At 43.2% G+C, this 14,922-nt stretch overlaps 1 long non-coding RNA gene across 2 annotated transcripts in view; it reads right to left on the bottom strand.

Annotated features, from left to right (window-relative positions):
• Window positions 1-5,764: 5,764 nt before the first annotated feature.
• Window positions 5,765-14,922, bottom strand: part of LOC133488320 (uncharacterized) — a 33,419-nt gene continuing 24,261 nt past the window's right edge. The window contains exons 4-5 of one of the 2 annotated variants that reach the window (XR_009791618.1): window positions 6,156-6,267; window positions 5,765-6,075 (exon numbers count right to left, since the gene is read on the bottom strand). This is a non-coding gene — a long non-coding RNA (uncharacterized LOC133488320). The remainder of the gene's footprint in view (window positions 6,076-6,155; window positions 6,268-14,922) is intronic. The other variant, XR_009791619.1, reaches the window with a different exon arrangement.

The raw sequence follows: 14,922 nt of genomic DNA, 5'->3' as shown, positions 1-14,922 counted from the left end.
TGACTTGCCAGCCAGCAGTCATTTTGAACTCATCATCTGTATGTGTGTCTTAGTTTGTAGTCTTTACCTCCTCAAAGCATTTTTGTCGACTTGTGAACACACAAGCTTCTCATTTGATCATGTTCTTCATCACTTCCTGTCACTGGTCATTTTTCTCACTATTTTTCCAGTGCATATTCCTGCCTCATAGATGTTGATTTCTTTCTGTTGACACAAACGAATAGTCACTCAGCTAATATGGCGAGACGGTTGATAAGGGCATTGATTGACGCTGCCTCCGACGGAGAGAAGGATTTCGTTGGGACGAAGATATGGGGTTAACATTGCATCCATTTTAGCAATCAGTCCTGTTTTTCCTCCTTCCTTTCCTTTCCCCATTTTCCCCTAAACTCTTCCCAGAAGTCCATCAATATGGATTACACTACATGGTGCTTGTGGTAATTCAAGGTGAAATAAAACTCTTTAAACCCTTCACTTTATACCCGATTGGTTGCCCATGAGAGGATTGGAAAGTGTACAAGGACAGACATCAAACTGGAGGTGATTATGTCATTCCTTTGATGCCCCTATCTGCCCATTTCTACTCCTGAAACTTGATTTGGTAGTAACGGTCTAGTGAGCACGTCCTCATTCAAGTCCCTGTCTCTCTGGATGCGAGTGCTGCGCCCCAAAAAATCATAGGCCTTCATTATCTCCAGTCGGGCAATTTTGGAAACATAATACTGTCCTAGGATTCGGGTGCTTGCCCCCATCAGGTCTGGGGCCTGATCAAACCATACACATGGGGAAAGAGAGTTTAAGACAAGCTCACCCAGAAGTCGGTTCATTTCCCTTCAAAGGCATATGGTGCAAATTTGATCAAAAGTGGAGGGGAAGGAAGGAATGGGGGGGCATTCATGTTGCTGATCGAAAAAATAAGAGCCAGGCTGTAAAGAAACAAATCAAACTTTGCTTGGCTTTCTGGGAGTGATTAGAGAAAAAGAAGAAACAGCTGCCCTGTTGTCAGATGTATCTCAATCTCCAGTACTGGCACGAGACCACAGACAGGGGAAAGAGACTAGTGAAAAATAAGAATTAATTGTATTTATTGGCGCCTTTCAAACCATTCAAGGTCACCATGCAAACATATAGTTCAAAAGAAATGGAGAACATTAAACATCAATTAAAATGGCAAATGATGGAAAGTTTAAAGAGAGTAGGCAGTCTGCAATAGGTGTGTCTCGAGTTTAGATTGGAAGAGGGTTAATCAGTCTGTGTTTTGGAGGTCAAGTAGCAGTGAGTTCCAAAGATAGGGGCAGAGCAACTGAAGGCTCTGTCCCCCATGGCGGACAGACGGGCAGAACGGATGGTGAGGTGGAGATCGAAGATCTGAGGGAGCGGGCGGCTATGGCAACGTGCAGGAGGTCAGCAAGACATGGTTATTGATGCCCTTGGAGGTGCAGATCAGTATTGATTGAGTCAACCCTCCATCTTCCATACAAATTACCATATGAAGACAAGATGTTTTATGTAGGGCTTGGTTCAGAAAAGGAACAAAACTGTACAAATGAGACAAGAAAGGTAGTGCAAATGCAGTAAACTGATCGATGTTAGGCTTAGGAGCCATTGATAGTGTAGTTTTCACACATTAGTTTCATACAGCTGGGGTGGGAGCAGTTCCCACTCAATGCTCTCTTCACAATTGTTCTGTGATTATCTGACAACCAGGCTTTTCTCACAAAGACAGCTGCGATAGACTACAATCCCTGCTGTGACTCTGAGCAGAAATAAGCCGTATCAAATGTAGAAGTGAGGATAAAGGGGTCTACTTCACCCTCCTCTAAGATCTCAAATGAGTCCTTAAATATTTATGTCTAGTAGTGGCCCTAAGAGACCAGACCCTCGAACAACCTCTTGAACATATTTAATTTGGAGTTATATAGCCTATCAAAGGTTTGAGTTGCAGTGAAATTAGGTTGCATTCACACAGATCGGAACTTGGGCCCGAACTGAAATTCTTGTGTATTCATTAACTAAGGTACCTTTAATAATACAATTAGCCCCAGGGCTTGAGGCTTCAGATATCTAAGTATTAAAAATGATGTTGTTATTGTTACTGTATGTCATAGATCCAAATACTTTTGAGCCCTGAAAATAGACGCATTATACATTAAATGGCTGTAATTGCTGAATGCAAAATACTTGATACTTTTGTGAACCCCCTTACTGTAAAGCTGAATGTCTACACTTGAATTGTATCCTGACTGGATGGTTTCAATTCCATCCATCTCTTCGGTAACACAGTTGATAACCCTGAAGCAACATGAAAGGAGGAGAGCTATAGTTTTCATTTTCGTTTGTTGGTATGTTTTCAGGGTACACAAATGGTCTGCACAGAGCGGGATGGAACTGTATTTAGTAGTCAGAACATGTTTAAGATTCTTCAACCCAGCACTACTGTGTGCAGCATTTGGTTTAACCTTTATTAACTGGTTGGCTAATGTTAGTCAAGGCAACATTGCACCTCTGAATCTAATTAACACCGTCCGTCTTTCAACCGGTCACTGATGGTGCAGTGGTACACTCGCCTGACTTTGGTGCAGGCAGCCTGGGTTCAGTTCCCACTCAGTGACGGTGTGAATGTGAGTGTGAATGGCTGTCCGTGACTATATGTGCCCTGCGACTGACTGGCGACCAGTTCAGGGTGTAGTCCGCCTTTCGCCCGAAGTCAGCTGGGATAGGCTCCAGCGCCCCGTGACCCTAACCAGGCTAAGCGGTGTCGAAAATGGATGGATGGATCTTTCAACCGACTTCATGTTCTATGCACCAGGAAGTAGAGTACTAACGACCAAACAGTGAATCTGGAAGAACTTGATTTACAATTCAATCAAAAAATAGATCTCCCAACAGACACATTTGGAATTTTAGTGATGTATTCACATCATACTTTCTTGTGCTTTTAAAGACGCATATCTACATATGTGATACAGTTGGAAAAAAAGCATCTTCATTCCCAAAGGTTAAGAGGATACATCACCGGGGGCTCCTCCTTGAAGTCATCCCTACCTTAATGACAGCAGTAATTGAGATGAGATGGAGAGCCGTCCTCACCCCATGACACTGACTGCATCCTCGTCAGGGCCCTAAAAGCCCCTTTGTCTTCCACAAGGGACGGAGTAGAGATGGAGCTGAAAGAGTGTAAGGACCAAAGGGACTGTATACTTGGTGTTTTACGCCTCAAGATAGCCAGTATTTGTCATCGCCATTAATCATTCAAAATTCTCAACAGAGCCATACAACATCCATTTTGTCCCTGTGAATTAAGGCTATAGCTTCATCTCATTCTGCTTGAAACGTTCACTTTAGATCAAAACCTCTGTGTCCAGAAGCAGTAATCAATGCCATTACCAATAAAGTCAAGGGGATCAGGGCTGGGTACAGCCCCTCCCAGTGCTCCAAAGCCATGGTCAGGTCCAGAGGTGAAGATCAAGTCGCCAGAGTGTCTCTCCAGCTGTAGTCTCAACCACAAAGCAGAAGGCTCACTCTCAAGCCCTGTCTGTTTGCACCTTTTACCCTAACCTAGGCCTTTGCCCAAGCAACAGACCCCCAGATTGCTCACTCCGTGTGAAATTGGCCATTGTGGTCGCAGTCAGACTGACGATGCTGTTTTTGAGAAAGGGTTTAAGGCAAAACAAAGATTTGTCCTGTTAGCTATGGGGAATAGGAAGTTCAGGGTTTACAGGCTTCTATATCGATTGGTTAACTTCCAGTCACAAAGATATCAGATTGACTTAACCCATTTGCAAAGTGTTCATGGTAGTCTGTGAATCCAGTTTAATGACTGAGTATTCGCAATTCATTGGGCCCTCTAAAGTCATGTAAATTTGTAAAAATCTCGAGGTCCGACAAACATCTCGAGAAAATGTCTTTAAAGTTGTAGTTTGTACCGCTGTCATATATGACCGTCACTGAAGACCTCAACATCTCTCACAGTTCGGAGCATCAAATAATGAACTGGCTTGACTTTCCTTTGACTTTTTATGGCTTTGCGCAACATGTACTCCTAAAAATGGACTGCGACCCTGCATAACTTCACGCAAGATGTCAGCTAACACATGAGACCTCATTTCCCATCACAGTATGTTAATATTCCAAAAGACCCTTGAACAAGGGGTTGAGAAATCGCTACGTGAGAAGACAAATATACACCAGAAGTTATGTGAATTAAGTGGACTCACAGTGAAAGCAGTATATTCCAATGCCATCGTACATGCTGTCACTTGTTATAAATGTAGCGTGTATTCATTGTGTATTTTATAAATACTGTAACAGTGGTCCAGGGTGCCACAAGAAACTTGAAGACGTGTGAAAAAAAACCTCCTACTTTGGACCCCACTACATCATTTTACAAACTTATGTTTATTTTCTAGTGGCCGTGTCACGTACGTGGTTAGGGCGAAGGCGAGGATCGCAAGGCAAGAACATGGTGGACCCAATTGCAGGGAAGCAGGGAGGCAAGGCAGGAGTGCGGGAATCTCAAAATAATAATATTTAATCACAATGATTAAAACAACTGGTGACTAAACAACTGGCGACTAAACAACTGGCGACTATGACATGGCAAGACGTGTGACAACGACAACTGGCAACTATGACATGGCAAAGACGTGACAACGACAATGAACCGACGAGAACTGAAAGAAACCAGGGAACTAAATACAAACAAATTGACGAGACAACGAGGAACACCTGGACAAGACGAGTGGCTAGAGAGAGCTGATTGGTCGACACAAAGTAGACGAGAACAGGTGGACACAACAACCTAATGAGCACACGACAAACATGGAACACAGGAAAACATGGAACAAAACTAAACCCAACCCAAACCAAAACACAGACCATGACAGGCCGTCAGTCATTAGCGCTTAGAATCATCATAATCCACTCCTTTACCGTCACCCTGAACACGTCGCTCCCCCTTTACACTCGTGTGACAATTCAAGTGAATTGCATGAGGTGCATCTGAAACCAACATTCATGATTGTTTCTAAATTATAATATTAACATTGGGTGGAATGGTATGTGTGTGTGTGTGTGTGTGTGTGTGGCTGCACAGTCATGGGTTTTGGGTTGCAATCTAGCCTCTTATCTTTCGATATAGATTTTGAATGTTTTAACTGTAGTTGAGTATTTCATTTTATTCCCACACCCTAAACATTTACAGTATGTTACTTAGAGTAGTCAAGTTAATTGGACGCTCTAAATTGCCCATAGGTGAGAATGGTTGTAGGTTTATATGCGCCATGTGATTAACTGATGAACAGTCTAGGGTGGTTCACGCCATTTGCCCCAAGTCAGTTCGGATAGGTTGAAGCTCACCTGTGAACCTAAACAGGATAAGTGGTAGAAAATGTACAGATGGCTCAACTTACTGTATTTTTACACTTGTATGACTTTGGATCATCAAAATTGTGTTGTAAGTCAAGCAAATATGCTGACGTTTGGTGAAAGTCCATCCATCAAGGTCTGCTGATCTGAGGTTGTGACACGTGTGCAACATTCACAGCAGGGAAGCCCAGACTTCCCCTTTCCCCAGCCACATTGTCAAGCTCTTCCAGGGAAATCCCGATGCTTTCCAAGACCACCTTGGAGACCAAGCTTCTTCACTATGACAGAACAGTGGCACTGATCTGTATGTCGAACTCCCGCTCCATTCTTCCCTCACTGGCAAACAGGACCCCGAGATACTCGCGCTCCTCCTTTTGGGGCAGGATGTCATTGCTTACTGAGCATTGAAGTCCCCCTGCAGAGCAAGCGAGTCCTCAACAGGAGTGCTTATGGTGAAAGTGAACCATGTGAACATCACCAACTGAAAATTTTCTGTCACGATGTGATTTTAACTGGACCCAGAAGCAGGCGGAGGCTGAAGAGGTTTTGTGGAGAATGGTTTATTGAAAAGGGATTCGGAGGTGGACCCTTGAGGCGTACCGGCGGGTCGTTGAGACAGGGAGCGTGCAGCAGGTGGTGGCGTGAGCAAGTGGATGGCTTGAAGGCGTGGTGGAAGAGGTCAGCAAGCCGGGGAACACGGAAGGAGCACTGAGGACAAGGACGAACATGAAGATCAGAAATATTGCGAGGACTGGCAAAGCTTACGTGTAGGTAGAGAGCCGGTGTACCACGGGCGAACGTTAATACTCTGGCAGTGGAGTCTTGGATCTGGGAGGCTTCAATGCGGGTGATGATGAAAGCTTATTCACAGCAGGTGCGTGGCCGAGGTGGTGCTGATTACTGGGAAGAGAGAGGGCGGAAAGAACAAATTCCTGGATAGACTCAGCAATATACAATTTTCACATTTTACCAGAGAAAATACTTCTTTGGCCAAAAAAAAGCATTCATGTATGATTGATAAACATTTTGAAGATGTTTGGCAATCTTCTGCCTCCCCCCTCCCTCCTCCCCACACACACACATCCTGCCTACTGTGAGTTTATCATTTATCTTCCATTCTCATGTATGGCTGTATGTATGTATTGAATCATTCCTACTGAAATATGCTATTGCACATCCAGTGTAACCTTTATGTAACCACGAGTCAAGTGGGGAATTAATTTGATGGAGAGCCTTGCTTGATTTGTTTGTGGCCCCAAAAAGGCTTACAACACGCATGCTGCCCCTGTTCCATTCTGATAAATGTTCTGGTGAGTGTGGGATGTTGGAGGGAAAACTGTGTGTGGAAGCTCGCCAAAAACTGTGGGTTATTTCACAGCTTAACTACATTAAGCGAAAACCCCACAGACACCCGCATGCATATTCAGCTATTAAATACACATATATGAGTTACTCACACACACTGGGTGGTATTTATTGAAACAAAATGATTATTTTGTTGCTGCTCAAACTCCAATAGGAAGGATATTCTCCTTCTTCCGTCACTTAATCTTGTGTGTATAATCTGTGTGTGCTTACTGCTTAGTATCTGCTTTTGTGCTTAGTGTTGTCTTATTGTCTTCGTCATTGAATACGTCACAGTGCACAACACTGCCACAGACAATTAGCTCACTTAAGCTATGCTAGTGATAAGAGGACCCACATGGATATGTGTATGTATAGTATGTCCTTCACATTGCATCCTTCTTTGTCTCTAAGACTATACTGACTAATGAGTGATTATTATAATAGCGACCAGCTGCTGACAGGCCACACAAAACGGAACAAGGTTACCATACAGTTGGCCCTGCCTCACTCCCCACTGCAGACATACAGTGTGGACACACACACGCACGCACGCACACACACACACACACACACACAGTCCTAGTGTCAAGACCGGGCAGAGAGCGTGCCACTGGAACACACACATTTACTCCGGCTGATGGTGAACCACAGTCGTGGAGTCTGTGGCAGCCTGCATTTCCTTTAATATCCTGGATAATGTACAGAGAGAAGGCAGCGCCCCAGAAAGCCACTGGATCCCGGCCAGACGTCCTGGCCGCCACAGATGTCTTATGCAATGTTTTGATCACGACAGTAGGCAGTCTTTCGTGTGGGACATGTAAATTGGACTTATATCTAGACATGGCAATGCCTCAACTCTTATTAAAGTGTTCCATTTGTCTGCAATTTTCCTGACGCTTGTGCTGAGTTTCATGGTTCCATTTATTATTGCAATTTCTTTCTTTCTGAGGCACTGCATATACTGTACGTGTTGTGTAATAACACAATTATTCTTTGTTGATACGCAATGCCAAGAATATTTTTAGAACCATTTTTAGCAAAAGTTGCAAAATTGTGGCCATAAACTCAGAATAAACTGTTGAAACGCTAGTTTATTTCCAAAATGGTACAGCTGGTAGGTGTGAATGTGAGTGCGAATGGTCGTTTGTTTGTATGTGCCCTGCGATTGTCTGGCAACCGGTTCAGGGTGTACCCCGCCTCCTTCCCGATGATGGCTGGGATAGGCTCCTGCACTCTCGCGACCCTTGTGAGGAGAAGCGGCTCAGAAAATGGACGGATGGATGGATATTTTCGCCGCTCGAACAGGTAAGGCTTTGTAGGTAGAAGAAAGATGTGCGGTTTATGATTGCCAGCCGACCGGTGAGCGGGGTGTGGTTTCAGCGCATTCAGTGGATATGCCCACAGCATGCGAGAGCAAGACGAAAAGTCTTGATTTGTCATGAATTTGAAGCATCATTTTATAAACCTGGTGATTTATGTAATCATTCCAATTTTGATTACAACACCCTTCTCTGTGGTGTGTCAAATGAAAAGACATTCATTTCCACTTTACAGGGACTTTAATAAAACACTGCTGTAGAGGCAAGCACACATTATATCCATCTTCGGGTAAACTGCATGAAGTTGTTAAAACAGAACTATTGGTGAAATACTGTACATGAGATAAGGCAGGCAAGGTGTTTTCCTAATTTGCACTTAAAATCAGCAGAATTGACTCATTTAGAAGTCCATTTGTAGCGATAGCAGGCTGTGCTGAAAATGAACACTGATGGTAATGTAAAGCAGAACCTCTAGTAAAACCTAGGGGGGTTCCAGTGCCCTAACCACAAAAGTTAATCATGGCTTCATTCCAAGACCTTCATCGCTCCATTCACTGAAAAAATACACATCTCCTCCAACGGAGGAGAGCCAGTGCCACAGTCAGATCTGAATAAGCATCATCTCTTTTAAACCACCAAATCGTGAAGAAATGCGGGGAAGGCGATTGGGAGGGCAACACCATGAGAGAGGCTGTGTCCGCATTCATGTTTGAGGGGCCGGCCGAGGAGGTGAGGAAGGAAACCACAATGGGTGTTTTGCAACTGAGGGATTCTGTGTTTCAGTTTAAAAAAGCTGTCTCTGGGAAACCGTTATAGAGAGGCGCTAACACCCGCTTCCTTACTCAAAACCTCCTGCCCTCACAGCCAAATCACACCTCTCCTCAAGACAGTGGCAAGTTTTGATAAAGTCAGGCCGTTTTCCTCACCTCAGTTCAATTTGGGCTGGCCTTATTGTTGGATCCATGAATTACATCCTATGGTGCATATGCTTTTTTACAGTATTGTAAACATTCGGAGGATGTCCAGTGGGATTCCACTTTTTCCAGGCCGAGCGGTGACAATGGTTCTAAAATGCAGTTCGAGGAGGGCCGTGACGTTAACTGTTATCTGATTGGCCGACAGATGTCGGCGTTTCTTTAAGCTCGGTGACTTGTCGCTTTCACAATCGTGGCGGCTAAAGGGTAACTTCTAATGAATGGAGCCGGCGGGCCTCCTTTCAAATGTCCACACGCTCGCTTTTATTCTCGCCAACACAGGGATTCTCAACTGGTGGGTCGTGGACCCAAAAGCGGGTCGTGGACCCATCTTGGGTGGGTCGCGGACAGCTAGTAAAAAATTGAAGGTATTCGAATTGAGATTTTTTTCAGTACAGTATACAGGGGTGTTGCAAGTTCCCACATTGAACATATTAAGTTAGCAACGGGAAAGCTTACTTCCTTGCGCTCTAACTATTAGTTTACTCCACAAACAAACACGGTGTAGCTCGGCCTCTGGCTAGCGGACGTCATGGCGAGCAAAATGCTTTTCGCGGTATGTCATGCTCATTTGAAACCGTGTTCAAATATATAATACATTGTACATGTGTTTTCAAAGGCTTTTTAACTTTTTGAAAAGTGGGTCAAACCCAAGACTTTGAACAGGAAAATGCAGGTCCCAGGATGACTACAATTTAACACTGGAAGCTTTATTACTTAAGTAGACCCTAACCCCAATTTATGCATATTCCATTTATCTGTTCAACCAAACAGCCCTGAGAAAATGGACAACAAGAAGAGCCAAGCCAATTGTTCAACAATTATGTCCTGCAATTTTATCGTAGTGATGCTTTGAAATTCTAAATCGCCCTTAGGTGTGAATGTGAGTGCGAATGGTTGTTTGTTTCGACGTGCCCTGCGATTGTGTGGCGACCGGTTCAGGGTGTACCCCGCCTCCTGCCCGATGATGGCTGGGATAGGCTCCAGCACGCCCGCGACCCGCGTGAGGAGAAACGGTACGGAAAATGGATGGATCGATGAATGATCCTTTGGATTAAGAGGAACTTGAACATTTGGGAAAAGTATTTTTTCTTTAAATATTCACCACTTGAGAACATCGTCAATATGTTCATTCTTTCTACTTGTGAATAAATAAATAAACAGTATTGGAAACTTTCTTGCCACTGAAACATAACAAAATCTAGGTTGATATGCCAAAAGCGGTTGACCGGAGGTTGCACAGAAACACATAAAGTCATGAAATAGAAATTAGGTACAGTAGCTTCAGAGTCGCTCTGAGTCATATCATTTTTTCAGGGGTGCACGTGCTCTCATGATAAGGCATCGTGCTGAGGCATGTGGTGATTGGACTCTGCCAACTCCTACTCTGGCATGCATACGACAGCTGTATCAATATGCTTTGCAAAGGACCATCTTCTCGAAGGATAAGACAATAATAACCACATCGGGAAATGGAGGGTTTTTAAAATACAGTCTTAACTTGGTGCACTGAACTCAATTTAGCATTAAAGAGTATATATAGAACATTACAGCAGTGATTCTTAACTGTTGTCAACCTGGGACCCACATTTTCCTATTGTTGTTAAGTCGTACCCCACTTCAAAAAATGAAGAGCGTGTGGTTCAAAAACATGAATATCATATTTTTTTTTACACACAACTACATGTTCAAAGTGGCTTTCAGAGCATTTTATTAAGCAACTGATGATGAACATGACAACTCCATGTAGAAAAATGTATATCTTGACACTGATCTCTTCTTTTTGAAGTGCAACATCAATCGTTGGTCTTCTTTTTAGAAAATGAAGGATGCAGACCAACGCAAGCCTAGCAATTTTGACAGTTTTTTCTGAATATTATGCTATAAAAACACCAATGTCAGAGGTTGTTTCAATACCGCTAGGAGTTATGTTTACAACCCAAGCAATAACACTTCTGACACGTTAAAATGTAAAAGACAAGTGTTTTACTGCCCCTACGGCAGAACCGAAATTTCTACGTGACCACGGCAGAAACTGCGTCATTGCCCTTGCAACTTCTTGTTGACCTTGGTCATGTGACAAAGATGGGTTGGTGTTCTGGCTTCATCTTGTTTCTTTGTTCACAGTGCAGGCAGCTTCGGATCATCCTGGTTTCCATGCCACAGTGCGAGCCACAGCGCTTGGTGTTAACAATGGCCGAATGTTACAGCTTGTGTCTTTTTTTTTTTTTACACGGTAATTCAAAACATTCCAGTGTTCTTCTTTTGACCAGAGCTATATGCAGTGTATTGTTTCTGTTTTTACCATATACTTATTTCTGCCGTTTGATAAATATTTAGGTTTTTTTTTACATTTTGAGTTGAAAGAAACGGTTTTGAATTGAAGCAGTCCTTTGCGGGTACAGTATCACATTTTGTACGAAGATCTTGGCGAAGTTGAGAGTAACATCTGCAAAGAGCTTTAGTAATTATATCTGAGGATGTTGAGACGAGGCAAGAAGTATAAAGGAGTGAAATGAAGGGGTTTGAGAGGTGGGGGGGGGCAAAAAAAACTGACTGTGAAATGACTGCCAGATTTCTATTTGTGCATCTTGAAAGGCCTGTGTCTCTGCTGCTGCATATGGGATGTGGGATGAGAGCTCTGGCAAATCAAAGGCATGCTGGATAAAGATCTCTGGAAGCTCATGCTAGTAAACAGGCCCATAAAAGCCATTGCAGGGAGGAGCGTCGAAGAAATACTCGAACGTCTGCCCACCACCAATAAAGCGCGAGCTTCTGCAGGCGTCAGTTGCAGCGCTGCACATGATGAAGCATGAGGGAACTGCAGCATTCTGTCACCTCGATTGAAGGTTGTCAGTCACGGAGAATGTCAACTTGTCTCGAATGGAACTGTTCTTCTCCCTTATTTTACGATGTATTTGTCATTTTTCACTTGGTTTCTAAACACTTCATTCTTCATTATATTGCATCTTCACGATAAGCGACTTTTGGCTTGTTTTCTTCAGGGGTCAAATTTGTTTGCCATTTTTGATCCAGTTTTTGGACCGGGAGTGGGACACTGGCCGGGAATCGAATCCGTGTCGTCACCGTGGAAAGAAGAAGCATTTACCACTACACCAACAGTGCTCGTTCTTTACCATCCATCCATCCATCCATCCATCCATTTTCTATACGATTGAGCTGACGCTTATCCCAGCTGACTTTGGGTGAGAGGCAGGCTAGACACTGGAATGGTTACCAGCCAATCGCGGGGTACATACTGTATAGACAAGCAGCCATTCACACGTACATTCACACCGATGGACAGTTTAGAGTCTTCAATCAACCTAACGTGCATCTTTTGTGAATGTGAGAGGAAGGTGGCGTACCCAGAGAAAACGCATGCGGGAAACACACGACCCTCCCACAGGAAGCTCGTATTAGATGCCCCGATCTCAGAACAATGAGACTGATGTGCTAACCACTCATCCACTGTGCCACCCATTCTACTTATATTACCATTAGAATTATTAACACGGAGGTCCAGGTTTGTTTGTTTTTTTATTACAGTACAGTACTTACAATCCATCAAGGTGAAATTCAACATATTTTTTTGTTGCACCCCCCCCCACACACACACCCACACACACCACTAAAAAAACAAGCAAGGAAGTCTGACATCTTGTCCAAGTGAAGGAGCGTGCAAACAGAGTTGCACCTCTTAGCGTTGGGACCTTGGTCAAAAGCAGAATAACATCTTTCCAACAGCAAATTAACTTAGTATTTTTTTCATTTGATATCTTTTTTTCTCTGCAGCAGGACTCGAACCTTCCAGTTCCGAAGCCCAAGTCCTTACAGATGAGCTACTGCCACCTTGCCTTACTTTACCATTAGCATTACTACTTCCAGTCAGTCAGTCAAAAACAAGCCAGGTGAAGTATTCTGTCCTCAATTTAAATGAAGGATCTACAGCAAGGATATTAGACATACTGACTTCGAGACCCGAGTGAAGGTGTTGATGTCAAACAATTTTTTGTGAAAGCCGGCAAGTATCATTCGAACATAGACAAACCTCCTCCACATTGCCCAAGGAAAGGAAAAAAGGGGAACAGTAAGAGGAAGCCTCATGCTGTGTGGCATTTTTATGTTATTTTCCCTCTTACAAGTTCAAGTATTTCACACCGCAAGAAATACACATATCGCTCATATTAATGTTGCACATATGCATTCAGTGGTCCGCCTCATTACCATGTTATTGTTTGTTAAATACAACGGTAGGGCAATTGGAACTGGAATTGCATACCTCTTTTGAGGCCAGATAAACCTAAATGAGAACAACTCTGAATTGTACACCTTCTTCGATACTTCCAGTATCTTCTGCATGTGCCTAAATGTTTTTTCATGAAGATTTTTTTGCACGAAATCAGAGAAAATAATTAGAGAATAGAAATCATTAAAATGACATTGACAAACGGTCCCTATTTTACAGCATTTACAAAAGTGGATACACACCTCATCCAGATTCTTCTTCTTTGGCCAATGTCCCATCCATCAACAAAGTTTGGTATCCTTATTGATAATCCTGCCAGCTCACAAACAATCAATGAAAGAACAATCTCCGAGGTGGAGGCAATACTGTACAGTAACTCACACCGGAATACAAGTGTACAAGAATGATTGAGTTTTTGTTGTAACATCATCAGGTTTTATAATTGAGTTGAAACTTGCATTAGCTATGATGTATGATGTGGTACATAACTGAGGTGAAGTGACTTTGTCCCTGTTAGGCTTCCCTGTGTGTCTGCCCCCAAAAGAATCAACAACAAAGAGCGCTCTGTGCAAACTGAGACGGAGCAGTGCCCTCCAGTGGTGTGCAGTTTTCAAAATGCTTCTTCAGGACCACACTGCTTTACATGCATTCCTTCTTGGCTGTAGCCAAGGGCTCCTGGCTAACAAAAGCACACAGAGAAGCTTTTTTTTTTTTATTTTTTTTTTTTTTCAAATTCAGTTTCCACCACAGTCTGTGGAATGTTTATCAGTGGTGAGCATGCTGCCCTGTTAGCATGCGTTGTGTTTTTTTCTGTTTTGGGGGCACGAAAGGTGAATTTAAAGGAAATGTTTGAGAGATGAGAAATGGCTCAACAAGTGAGCTGCGAACTGTGCACATTATTTGCGTTGCCACCAATTTGATCAAACAATCTGTATTCAGTCGACATAACTCGTGAAGGATTATGTGGCAATTACAGCCACAAAACACAATTTAGTACAAAAAGGAAAGGAAAAAAAGAAATATCGTATTCACAGTACCTTCAAAATCCCATTGAAAAAAGATATGTAAAACCCAATTCAACCAGAAGATCAGTGTGCCGTGCACTATAATTGGCTTTAATGGGTGCATATGGCACTTTGCATGAGCAGTTTCAGCAATAAAACCTTTATTTTCATCGTGTTTTACATAGTAGTCTGCCATGATAGGCAGTCTGCTAGTAGGTGTGGCGCTATCCTTGTCTAAATGGCGCTTGTTGGATTTTGCGTTTGAACTCTTTATATTTTCTTTGGGCCCTGACCTGCCTAGACAGCAGGTTATGTTACAAGCTTTTATTTGAACACATTGTTCGATCCATAAAATAATCAGCAATGTAGTCAATCCTTGTATGCCTTGCTTTTACAACATACTGTAAGAGTGTCCTGCAGATTCATGGAACTGAACTCAGAGTGGAAAACTTTTGTTTGTAAGTGGATCCATGCCTTATAGTTGCTTTTCGTATCGACAGACATATTTAGAAATAACATATACTATGTGGGGAGGCACGGTGGATGACTGCCTCACAGTTCTAAGGACCGGGGTTCAAATCCCGGCCCCGCCTGTCTGGAGTTTGCATGTTCTCCCCGTGCCTGCGTGGGTTTTCTCCGGGCACTCCGGTTTCCTCCCACAT

Source organism: Phyllopteryx taeniolatus, chromosome 13, assembly GCF_024500385.1.
Source record: "Phyllopteryx taeniolatus isolate TA_2022b chromosome 13, UOR_Ptae_1.2, whole genome shotgun sequence".
Taxonomy (NCBI): Eukaryota; Metazoa; Chordata; class Actinopteri; order Syngnathiformes; family Syngnathidae; genus Phyllopteryx; species Phyllopteryx taeniolatus.
The sequence above is the reverse complement of the archived record's forward strand: the minus strand, read 5'-3'. Positions and strand labels throughout refer to the sequence as shown.